General features: G+C 36.2%; 1 non-coding gene across 1 annotated transcript; it reads right to left on the bottom strand.

Annotated features, from left to right (window-relative positions):
- Positions 1-51: 51 nt before the first annotated feature.
- Positions 52-123, bottom strand: TRNAQ-CUG (transfer RNA glutamine (anticodon CUG)). Its single transcript has one exon. It is a non-coding gene; the product is annotated as a tRNA-Gln (tRNA).
- Between the last annotated feature and the right edge of the window lie 13,070 nt (positions 124-13,193).

Below are 13,193 nucleotides of genomic sequence, written 5' to 3'. Positions count from 1 at the left end.
ATTCAAGTATATATATATATATATAAAAAATAAAAAAATGCTACCGAAAAAAGGTCCCACCGAGATTTGAACTCGGGTTACTGGATTCAGAGTCCAATGTCCTAACCACTAGACCATGGGACCACTTTTGTACATCCAGGTCTTGTTAAATTTTAATATGAAAAAAACCGATACTATCTGAACCAAAATCCTAATTAATTATTTGCGGAAGAACCCCCTTTACCCAACACCAAGAGTTTGCTCTTTATTTAGCAGATCAATCATATTTATTTTAACACGGAACCATGTCAAGTATTTTTATTTATTTATATAAAAAATATTGGTAAAATGCAAAACTCCCCCTTCTTGAACTATGTTCGAATTTGCAAATAACTCTTTTAAAATATATTTTGTGCATAAAACCCCTAAACTATCACATTTTGTTTCAAAATGCCCAATACCTATCCTATTTTTTTATTAAATGACCATAATGACCTCTCTTATTATATTACACTTATTTTTTTTTTTTTATTGAAATAAATTATGAAAAAATCATATTAATTTGATGACATATTCTCTATTAAATTTGCATAAATTTACCTTTAATTTTTTAAATCAAATGTTTAAATAAAACTCGTAAGTAGAAAATTTTAAAACAATTTAAATAATTTCTTAATTTTTCATGAATATATTGCATAAAAAAGGAGGTATTTTTCATTTAAATAATTTATTATATTACACTTAATTTATTTTTTTATTGAAATAAATTATGAAAAAATCATATTAATTTGATGACATATTCTCTATTAAATTTGCATAAATTTACCTTTAATTTTTTAAATCAAATGTTTAAATAAAAATCGTAAGTAGAAAATTTTAAAACAATTTAAATAATTTCTTAATTTTTCATGAATATATTGCATAAAAAAGGAGGTATTTTTCATTTAAATAATTTACTAGTTTTTCGTGCATATATTGTGGAAAGAAGGTATTTTTTATAGTAAAAAAGTTTAAATTGAGTATAGTTTGTTTTATTATAAATAATAAAATTTTAAAAATAAATTAATATTTAAAAAAATGGTAGTTACAAATCTATTTTTCTTTATTTTTATGATAATTGATACTAATAATAAAATTAAAGTAAATGGTATAATTAATATTTAGACAAGAGAAAAAATAATAAAAATAATTTAATAAGAAATGACAATTTAATGAGAAATGGTAAAATAGTCATTTGTAATGAGTTTGTCCTTAGTTGTAATAAATCAATAATTCATGGAGCAATTTGTAGTTCTGGGGGGTTATTTACAAAAGGGTAATAGTTCAAGGGGTTTTTTTTTTTTTTTTCACTTTATCCTAAAAAATATCTATCCTTACGTCAATGTCTTAGCGGTATCAGACCTCTATTTTCCAAAAGGAGCTTAGGGGTTTGATTCTTAGTGGAGGCATGCGCGTGCTTACCAACTAAGCAAAAAAAAAATATTTATCCTTTTCGTATGGAATCATTCCAATTTTTTTTTTTTTTTTTTTTTTAATGACAAGAAAAACACTCACACATATTTTTAGACTACACTAAGTTTGAACTCCTCTTCTCCTCTTTTGAGGAGGGAAAGGGTATACCATTGAACTACATACCCATTGGTATACCACCAAGTTAACACTCTCACAGGGTGGCACGCACCATTTGTTAATTTGTTTATTTATTTAATTTTCAAAAACAATATTGTCACTTTAAAAATAAAAAAATAAATAAATAAAAAATGGTTACTAATATTCCATTTTCTTTGATATTTAGACTTAGTGGAGTGTCCAAGCCCCTTTTTTGGACCCCTATATCAATCATCCTATTTTGTGTCTAAAAAAAATAAAAAAAAATAAAAATATAAATAAAATCATCCTTTTATTCCCTCTATAAGTAAATCAAACATTGAAAAATCATTTAAAATTTCTCCTCTTCCTTTAATCAAAGGGTGTTTTTGTTTTCCTTTATCCTTTATTCCCATAAATGAAAATTCAAAAATGATCACCACTTTGATGTGAAGACTAATATTAAGGGAAGTTATTTCCAAAGCAAAGTCTGGTTGTGCAGTTACACGTCTTTAGTTATTTATATGATGCAATGCTCATCTTAGTCAGTTCAAAAATTCCTCAAGGCGACTCTGAAAATTAACTAGAAATGTTGTAACCAATACTGGTTTCAAGTGGTGCCATTTCTTTCTTGCAAATTCAAAGTTGAGGTTCATGTTCGAATGAAAAAAAAAAGTAGATATGTGCATGGGATTTGCCAATTGAAGAGAGAGAGAGAGAGAGAGAGAAGAAAAAAAAGGGCTACCAATACAAGATTACTCAAAAATATCCTTTCACTACTCTTCAGCTCATTAGTCTATAGTAAAGCTATACTACTAATGTTATATCCAAGGTTGCAAATGAACGGAACTGTTCACGAATAGCTCAGACTCGGCTTGTTAAAAGTTCGGTTCGGGTTAGATCGTTTAACAAATGAGAATCGAGCTCATTCTTCAGGCTTGTTTACTAAACGAGCCGAGCCTGAACAATGGTGAGCTCAACTCGTTAGGCTCATGAACAGGCTTGTTTAGCTTAAAGTCTATTTACATTTCAAATTTAACACTTAAAATATTTACTACAGATGATATAAGTTAGGCTCAACTAAGACCCAAAGAGGAAAAAAAAAAAAAAACTAAGGCCCAAAGAGTTCATTAGTCCAATAGCCTATCATCCCATATGATTGCATATCAGCCATTGGATTGTAAAGGATAAGGATAATTGAGAAGAATAAACCTAGAAGGCTACAATCTGTCGATCCCAAATATTTTTTTCTTAGTTGGTACCCACGGTCCCACACACACATACCTCCATTTAGGCTCGATCCGCTGACCTTCCTTTGGGAAGTAGGGACCTAGTATCGCTATACTGTTGTCGTGTTGGTCGACCCAAACATTATCTAACTCCACCGCGACAAACTTTTGCAAGCTCCACCACGTACTTTGCCAGCAACCCATCGCAAATGTTCTCCAGCCACATATCTCTCTATGTCTCCCTTTCTTTATCTCTCTAGCAAATGGATCTTAAGGTTGAGCTGCAATGGAAGATATACTACAGTTGCATGCCAAAACCATATAAGATTTGATAATTTTTCCTAAAAGATTGTACTTTATTTGTTCCTTTTCTTTCTTGTACAAGACTGAGATGAATTTCATGAAGAAGACATTGTAATGGTTGTAAGTCATATTTATATATGTAGGTGTACGTGGTAAAATTAAAAAGAAAAGTCAAAAGGTGATTTTAGTGGTGGGACCCACCACTAATATGATTTGTGTGGCCAAGAGGCCACTTAGCCTCTCATTCTCTCTTCCTCATTTCCTCTTCCCGGCACCACCTTCCTTTCTTCTTTTCTATTTCATTTTATTTTCACCTTGCTTCAAGGCTTCAAAATTTGATTACTCCCTCATTTATGGGAATTTTTGGATGCCGTTTGCGGCAAAACGGAGAGCACGACTAGATCTACGTGTGAATACAAGCAATTTCAGTTTTGGCCTCCCCTAGGATTTCGAGTTTTTAAACCCGTTGTGAGGGGTTTTCTATAATTTGAGGTAGGGGTTCCTAATCCATGAGATTCTTGATCCCTTGTGAATTATTCTTTGTTAATTATAGCTAAGCATGCTTAATTTGAGATGAATGCCTCTAAAATGATTTGGTTTTGTATATGGAATTCATGATTATGTGTATAAGTAAATTTATGTGAAAAACATGCTTAAATGTTGGTTTTATATGCTTGTGTGCTTGATAAATTGTTTAAAACTTACTATGTGGAAAGCATGTTTACGCGTGAATTTCTCATGCCTATGGTGTTTGTAACTTACTAGAAATTATTAAATGGAAGGATGTTAATTGGTGTAGATAAATGAAAAATTGGGATTATTAGTTGTAAAAATAAATGTAAAATTGGAATTATTAGTTGTAAAAATAAATTTAGAATTTCTTCTCAAAATGTGAATATGACGTTGATGGAATGTGTAGAATTTAATTGTTGGATTTGTGAATTAAAAGTATGTAAGATGTCATGATTTGAAAATATGAGAATGCGGTATTGTGTGAAAATTCATGTTTTAAAACATGCTTAAATGATGCGGATGATATGTATGAAATTCTATGTTGTCATAGCATTGAAGGAATTGCATAATTCATGCATTGTCATTGGGAAAGTAAAGGGAAAAGTTTGTTTTAAAAACAAATGGAATTATTTTTGGGAAAAAGTTTTTCTAAAAGTGTTTGCGAAAACCGGACGCCTAGGAGATGCCTAGTGGTCCGTGGTGTTAGTGTAGTCTAGAGGAGAGTATGGTTGAGCTAACTAGGCCGAATATGATGCCTTGGAGGTGCCTTGTGGTCGTGGATGGTTGGTCAATCCTCCTCTCGTGACGCCTTGGAGGTGCCTTGGGTCATATTACACTAACGGTTTGGAAGTTGAAACGGAAATGTTTCGGAATGGGGAGTGATACACATGACATTGCATTCCATAGCATGGCATGGTTTGTTACGACTTGGATTCTTGTTGTTGATGTTGTTGTTATATTGATCCCGGTTCTTTTTCCTATTCCTTATTTGGATTCATGGGGTTACAAGAAGTGTCTTAGGCACCATCTACTGAGCAATTTGCTCACCCCATATATTTAACATTTTTCAGGTTATAGGAAGGAAGTGGCGGACAAAGCTCCTCCACAGAGTTCGATGGGTTAGTGGACTGCTTTGACATATCTTGTAGTTATGATCTCTTTTTATTATTATTGTTATTACTATATTTTTTTAAAAAACTCTGGGATGACACGTATATTATGTATTGACGTAAGAAATGACAGTAGTGTCCTTAGTTGACCTCGGGTTCGGATAAGGACCCGGTTAGCGATTCGGACCCTCGGGTTCGGGTCGTTACAAATTTGGTATCAGAGCAATGGTTCGAAAACCATTAGGACGACGGGTAGAGGCCTACCTAGGGTTATGTGGAATGTGGATTGAATTGTTTATGTGCTTATGTGTTAAAATATTTGTTATTTGAGAAACCTGCTTATTTGATTAAGTGCTTATGTGTTTACGGTTTAAAAAAAAAAAATGGGGCATGCTTATTTGCTAAGTGTTCACATGCTTAAGTGTTTAATTGCTAAAATGTGTGTTATATGGCCATGACGATAAAATGTATAAATAATTGAAAACATATTAATTATGATATGATGATAAGTGTGATTTAGGTGCTAACAGCAAGTTGTAGGCAAGGTGTGTGCAATTTTTATTTTAAATGATAATGTGACAAGGAGTGAGTACGGTAGGTGCAAGAATGTCTCGTATGGTATTGTGATGGTTATTAGGTATGGTTATGCAAGTATTTTTTTAAATGAAAGACGGGGTGAAAAAAAAATAATAATAATAATAAATAAATAAATATTAAAAATAAATTAATTAATTAATTAAATGATATGACACGATTGTAACATGGTATGGGATACGTTTATTATATATATATATATATATGTATACATGTATAGGAGTATGCGGTTGAGTATGGATGGTTGTGTGGGTTTTGACCTGAGTATGCGAGGAGCTCAGTTGCTCTAGGGTTGTTTGTGGTGCCGGTTCTTATCGAACGAATGGCATGGACTTCTAACTCGTGGATTGAGCTATACAGTGTGTAGTCATCCTGATTTTCTTGTCACGTTTTGTGCGGTGCTTAGAGCACGACTATAGGACGGGTTCATATTTCATGGCATAGTGCCTTTGTTGTGTGTGAGTTTCATGCAATGGTGGATGGGTTCCTGTGACCATGGAGGTTAGGTGTGCAAGTGAGGGTTTCGAGGGAGAAAGGTATGACTTTAGAATGTTAATGTTTGTGACTTGGGTTATAGTTTGGTGCGGAGGTTCTTTTCGAATCGGTCGTGGTAAGTGTGACAGAAGTTGTTTGAGTCACGAATGTAGTCTATGGGATTTAGATGTGTATCTTCTGGTATGGTCTGAAGAGGCGTGTTGGTTCTGACTGTTGTGGGTACTTGTTGGATTTTGTAGGTTTGGGGTGATATAGGACCGGTTGCAGGGTGTGGAGCATTTTGTGTCTTGTAAAAGTCTGTTTTGGAGACTGGGTTGTTAAAGAGTGATTCTCATTTTGGATAGTTGTAGGAGCGTATTGCGGGTAATTAACTCTCAGTGAGTTTATTACATGGTTCAGTGGATGAGTGGGGTTATATGGTGTCACGGTTGTCAAGAGAGTCTCGAGGTGGTGTATAGTGGTTAGTTTTGGTTGTGTAGAGCAGGATTGTACTATAGGGTAGGTAGTATGAGGTCATTAAAGTGCTCGGTCGTTTGGGGGATCAAGTGACTGATGGTAAGTATTGTGTTACCAAATAGACTATGTTTTGGAAGTTGAAAGTTGTTGGCTGGAATTATATTTCAAGTTATGTTTGGGTATGAAGAGATAGTGCTGGTTGTTTGAGGATCCAAAGAGATAGATTGATGATAAGAATGATTGGGACGAGGTTGATCTTGTAGGTTTAGTTGGTAACCCCATTTGACTTTTGTCGGGGCTAAGAATGTTTTGAGAAACAGTGGAAAGGGAGGTAGTGACATTGAACCTGGAGTACGAAGTTTTCTTGTTTAAGCATGTAGATTATCTTAGGAAAAGTGGATTGAGTTGTCGGTTAAGCGTTAATAATTGATTGCATTGTAAATGGTTTTAACAAGATAGTTGAGTGTTGAACATTCTGGGTTTTATGCTCATTTTTGTTTTGAGGATTTGTCAGCATGGCATTGCCGTATGGAGGTTTTTTTCTAGTGGTAAATAGTGGCCATTGTGGGAGAGTATCGAGAGTGATGCTTATTCTCTTGTTATGATGGTGTTACCTTAATGATGTTTGAGGATGAATCGTTGGTAGTAGCTTGATGGTCCAGTAAAATGAGAGGTTTGAGTGTCATTCGAGGATGATAGTAGTCAAGGTGTTATGGCGTGATGTTTAGCATTGATGAGGATAATGGTTTCAGGTATAATCCGAGGATGGATTATAATTATGAGTGTTGTTGTATGTTGTCAGGTAGGTAATAGGATTGTGCGCCAGTTGAGGCAATTGTGGACGGTTTAGTCTTTAGAGCCAGCGAGAGTGGTGTTCTTGGACAGACACCTTTTTCTTTTAAGGAGTCAGTGGACTATTGTGACTAAGGTCACGGGTCTTGTGTGCACGGTGTTCGAGGTAGTGTCGTTTGAAGGGTAAATGTGAAATGGGTGGTAAAGAGTCTTTTTACAGCTTAGAGGTTGTCATTTGGGAGTGATGGTTTCCAGATGGGACGAGACACGGTGTCCGAAGGGCTATGATTGTTTCTACTGATCGAGTGTCATGAGCATTAGTGCTCTTATCTGGTTGGTTTTGATTAGCAGGGGTGTCGCGGTGTATAGTATGCAAGGTTTCTGTGTTGATAGAGCGTGACGGTCCGTTAGTGGTGAAGTCGCCTGGAATCGGGGTCGTAGTCCCATGTGTGTTTCCAGTTGGTTCTTTTTCCTTGTGTGCAAGGAGTTCATTTCATCTCAAGTGAGATTGGGTGTCCATGGTTGGACGATTGGTGAGTAGCGTATGATAGGGTGTCAGGTGGATTCAGGTACGAATGGTTAGTCTCTTGTGAGAACGGGTCATTACCCTTTCCATTTGGTCTAGTCTTGGCAAGGACGTCGTTTGTCATGAGTCTTGTTCTCCGTTTTCGAGTTGTGCGCGTCCGTGAGTAGACGGACCTGTGTGTGGTTGTTATATTGTTAGAGTTCATTGGTAGAGGTTTTGTTGATTTGGTCGACTCACTTCCACAGAGAGAGATAAAGTCTTTGGTTTTTATAGTGCTTGTTCTGAAAGTGGTCTTGACCAATGGTGTGTGAGGCACGAGTTGCCGAATAGGGTTTATAAGTTTCTAGAGTCTAGTATTAGCGGTGATGGCTAGGAAATGTGTCGTGAACGACAGTTTGAGGATGATTAAGTGACGGGAATTGTGTCATGTACTTGGATGTTTCTATAGGCATTTGATTCGAGCAGTGTCTTGAGGATAAGTGTCGATGTTGTCTTAGAATTTTGTGATTAGAGAAAGTGAATGTGTGATTCTATTAAGCAATAATAAGAATGATTGACTTGGGTTTTGGGATCTCAGGCATGAAATAGTTACATTGTGTGTTTTGACGAGGTAAGAATTGAATCAAGTAATGCTATGGAGTTGTTTACCTGGTATGGGTGTTAAGAGGAGATTAGAGATCTTTTATGCTAGTTGATGACTGTGGTATTTGGTGTCGTATTGCTTTTAGCTTTGTATGGTTGTTTGATTAAAGTATGATTAGGATTTTTAGAGCAAGTATATGACTGTATAGTTGTTGAGGTTACGTAGGATGGTGGATTGATAGTGAATGGATCTCATGGTTGTCTTGTGGACTATGTAAAAGTGTGTTTGAGGTTGGACCTGAGGACATGAACGACATTTGTATTGAGACCGGATTGCTGACGAGAATGGCTTGGCCAACCATTTCTCCTGAATCAATCCCTCTGTAGCACGATGTCAGGTTAAAGGTCAATGATTGTTTCGATTTGCCAAGGGCAGTGAGAGCACGGAATTGCGGGTTGTGTCAACGTGACAGTGTGGATTCAGGTGGTTGTCTCGGGTAATGAGGTGTGCTAGGTAGGACTAAGTGTCCAATAACGGGTTTGTGGTACAATCATTGATTACTGAGGATCTTGTTTTGAGGATTTGTGACCTGGGTGCATGATAATTTGTTTTATTGTCTTGGAGACTTTTGATTATGTAGTTGTTGGGAGATTCATTATTCAGTTGTCTTAAGGTTGTTAAGTGTAATGATTGACGTATGGTGCAGTTGGTGGTCGTTGGTAAGATTATGTGATGGTGTAGATGTGTGTTAGATGGTGAGTATTGGTTTGATAATGACATGTAGATTAAGTTTGAGCTTTATTGTGAGATGGATAGGGTTCCTTGTCTGGGGTTTTATATATCCTTTAAAGGATGAGTTGAGTTAGGATGTTGTCATGTTCAGGGGTCTTATGACCATTCTTCTTTCGGGCTCCGAAGCCTTGTGTAGCGGTGAAGAGGGGATCAGTGTTGGTTCTAAGTCAAGTGTAGAATCCAGTGGGTTTTGTGTATGATGTTATGAGTGATGAGTACCCTCATAGGGTGGTGAGCATTGTGTTTTTGTGACAATGGTGTGTGATTGTTTGGTGACGTCTGGTGTCAAAGGCAATAATGTTGGTGAGTTTATGGTTTTAGGGTTTTGTGAGGTGTTCTCGGGAAGGTGTGTGGTTGTGGGTCTCTTCCTTTAAGGAGGTTAGATTTTGAGGACAAAATCTTTTAAGGAGGGTAGATTGTAATGGTTGTAAGTTATATTTATATGTGTAGGTGTATGTGGTAAAATTAAATAGAAAAGTCAAAAGGAGGTTTTAGTGGTGGGACCCACCACTAATATGATTTGTGTGGCCAAGAGGCCACTTAGCCTCTTATTCTCTCTTCCTCTTCCTGGCACCACCTTCCTTCCTTCTTTTCTATTTCATTTTCTTTTCACCTTGCTTCAAGGCTTCAAAATTTGATTACTCCCTCATTTGTGGGAATTTTTGGATGCCGTTTGCGGCAAAACGGAGAGCACAACGAGATTTACGTGTGAGTACAAGCAATTTTAGTTTTGGCCTCCCCTAGGATTTCGAGTTTTTAGACCCATTTTGAGGGGTTTTCTACAATTTGAGGTAGGGGTTGAATTATTCTTTGTTAATTATAGCTAAGCATGACTAATTTGAGATGAATGCCTCTAAAATAATTTGGTTTTGTATATGGAATTCATGATTATGTGTATAAGTAAATTTGTATGAAAAATATGCTTAAATGTTGGTTTTATATGCTTGTGTGCTTGATAAATTGTTTAAAACTTACTATGTGGAAAGCATGTTTACGCGTTAATTTCTCATGCCTATGGTGTTAGTAACTTACTAGAAATTGTTAAATGGAAGCATGTTAATTGGTGTAGATAAATGAAAAATTGGGATTATTGGTTGTAAAAATAAATGTAAAATTGGGATTATTAATTGTAGAAATAAATTTAGAATTTCTTCTCAAAATGTGAATATGACGTTGATGGAATATGTAGAATTTAATTGTTGGATTTGCTAATTAAAAGTATTTAAAATGTCATGATTTGGAAATATGAGAATGCGGTATTGTGTGAAAATTCATGTTTTAAAACATGCTTAAATGATGCGGATAAAATGTATGAAATTCTATATTGTCATGGCATTGAAGGAATTGCATAATTCATGCATTGTCATTGGGAAAGTAAAGGGAAAAGTTTGTTTTTAAAATAAATGGAATTATTTTTGGGAAAAAGTTTTTCTAATAGTGTTTGCGAAAACCGGACACCTAGGAGGCGCCTAGTGGTCCGTGGTGTTAATGTAGTCTAGAGAGGAGTATGGTTGAGCTAATTAGGCCGAATGCGACGCCTTAGAGGTGCCTTGTGGTCGTGGATGGTTGGCCAATCCTCCTTTCGTGACGCCTTGGAGGTGCCTTGACTCATATTACACTAACGGTTTGGAGGTTGAAACGGAAATGTTTCGGAACAGGGAGTGATACACATGACATTGCATTCCATAGCATGGCATGGTTTGTTACGACTTGGATTATTGTTGTTGATATTGTTGTTATATTTATTCTGGTAATGGCATGATCCCGGTTCTTTTTCCTATTCCTTATTTGGATTTACGGGGTCACAAGAAGTGTGTCTTAGGCACCACCTACTGAACAATTTGCTCACCCCATATATTTAGCATTTTTCAGGTTATAGGAAGGAAGTGGCGGACGATGCTCCTCCACAGAGTTTGATGGGTTAGTGGACTGCTTTGACATATCTTGTAGCTATGATCTCTTTTTATTATTATTGCTATCACTATATTTTTTTTAAAACTCTAAGATGACACGTATATTTTGTATTGACGTAAGAAATGACGGCAGTATCCTTAGTTGATCTTGAGTTCGGATAAGGACCCGGTTAGTGATTCGAACCCTCGGGTTCGGGTCGTTACGGACATAGAGATTTACAATGATTTATCATTGTAGTGATTCGTTGGGCCTGTATGTGAGCCTGAGCTAAGCCGAGCCCGAGCTTACTGAAATTCTATCGAGCTTGAGCTTCGTTCCGAGCCTGAGTCAAGCCTGAGCAACCATCTAGAAGTGACAAGCCGAGCCCGAACAATCCAAAAATTGGCTCGACTCGGTTCGGCTAATTTGCAGACCTAGTTCTACCTTAATTAGGTGACAAAGTTTGGGCTAGGCTTTGGGTTGTCGAGACCCAAAATTTCCACCGGGCTAGACTCCAAGCTTCTCCCCCATGTGAAGACCCGTTGTGGAAGCCCAAAAGGCTAAATTAATAACCCAAGTATGATAGAATAGGTACAGGCCTTAGGTTTGTCTTATTGTAGGGCCAATGTCTTACGTGTTTGGAGTCACCACATAATGTAATAGAATGTGACATCAAAATGTTTATTAGATTAGAGTGTGGGCCCTTGTGTGCCTCTCAACTAGTTTGCGTCAACCAAACCAATGGATTCGGGAGTTTGCTTACGTCTGGGAAAGTGTTAGGCACCCTAAGGCGCTCTTACCAAGTACGGTTACTTACTTTGTCTATGTTGCTTATAATGTGCCTTGAAAAATGATCATTTGGACCCAAGAAAAATGGATTTGGAGTTTAAATGATAATGTGGTATGACTGAACCCGAGACCTACTCGAGTTGCTTATGTATCTCAATCATGCATGACGTAACAAGAGTCAGGACGACCGAAGTTCAATCTAAGGTAAACTTAAGAGAACTTGACTAAAATGTGAATCTAAGGATTTTGGAATCTGACTAAAAAGGATGATTAAAATTAGAGAACTTCAAAGTTCTTAGAATGATTAAAATGACTAAAATGTGCTCTAAATTAAGATGTGTGTTTTGAAAACGATGAGGTGTTTTGAAAATAAGGTCTTATAGATGCGGTGAATAAACTTAAGTGTGACTGATGTCGCTTCTCAACCGAACTTGGAATTATCTAAAATACCTACGTATCCCAGCAGCTATTTAAAGCGTGCAAGAATTAAATCAAATGTACTTCCCCACCATGGTGGGAATGAGAATGTATTATAATAATCTCTTGATGTAGAAAATGACCTTTTCAGAATGCGAGAGTTTCGACATAGGAAATGACCTTTTTAGAATCCGAGAGTTTTGACATGAAAATGACCTTCATAGAAGGTGAGGGTTTTGACATGAAAATGAGAAGTAATACAATCCCATGGATGGAGTGACCGAACCTAATTATGACTTAGGCTGCCTTTGCATCCTATCTATGGATAAATCAGGTCAAATGTAGTTCCATACCACGTTTAGGGGAAGTTAACATGTTTTGTCTTAAGAAGAATGACATCTAAGGGTGTGTATAGGTTATAGTTTGAGGAAAAAGACATCTAAGGATGTGTGATTTTCTAGTTCGAGCAAAATGACATCTAAGGGTGTGTTTATGTCTTAATTGTGAAAAATGTTTGCCTAGGGGTGTGTCTATATCTTAATTGTGAAATGTGTTACCTAAGGGTGTGTCTATGCCTTAATTGTGGAAATGATCACCTAGGGTATGTCTATGTCCTAGTTTAAGAAATGGAGAGAGTGGGGGTAGAGAAACAAGGTAGTCTCTCTTGGCCTCTACTAAATTCCCTAATTCATTTTTTTAGCCAATTTCCTTCGTTCCATCTCTTGAAGCTCAGGTCTAACCTTCGAGGTAGTGCATATTAAGACGAGGATTAGGCTGGGGTGACCAATATGGGGTGATACATTTTTCATGATTTTATAAAAACCTAAAATTAACATCGGTTGAATATAGAATTATTTAGCCCCAAATCCGGCCACTCGGTAGACATTGATAAATGCCTATGTGAATTATATATAATTTCAAAAACCAATTTTTTTTTCTTTCCTTTTTTCGTTGCAACATTTTATGAATTTTGAAGGGATAAAGATATGAGAATATTATTTTAGAATTTAGTAACCGCAATATTTTACGGATGCGTCAGGAGTGCCCCGCTCTCATGAATCTCAGTTACGTAGAATTATATGGAGTTATTATCGAAAAGGGCCTTTTTCAATATATCTTTGATTAAATTTGAAAAA

Source organism: Cornus florida, unplaced genomic scaffold (assembly GCF_030987335.1).
Source record: "Cornus florida cultivar Cherokee Brave unplaced genomic scaffold, ASM3098733v1 CherokeeBrave_3.0.0_Hap2_Chr03, whole genome shotgun sequence".
NCBI lineage: Eukaryota > Viridiplantae > Streptophyta > Magnoliopsida > Cornales > Cornaceae > Cornus > Cornus florida.
Note: the sequence above shows the minus strand (reverse complement) of the source record. Positions and strands in the feature narration are given on the sequence as shown.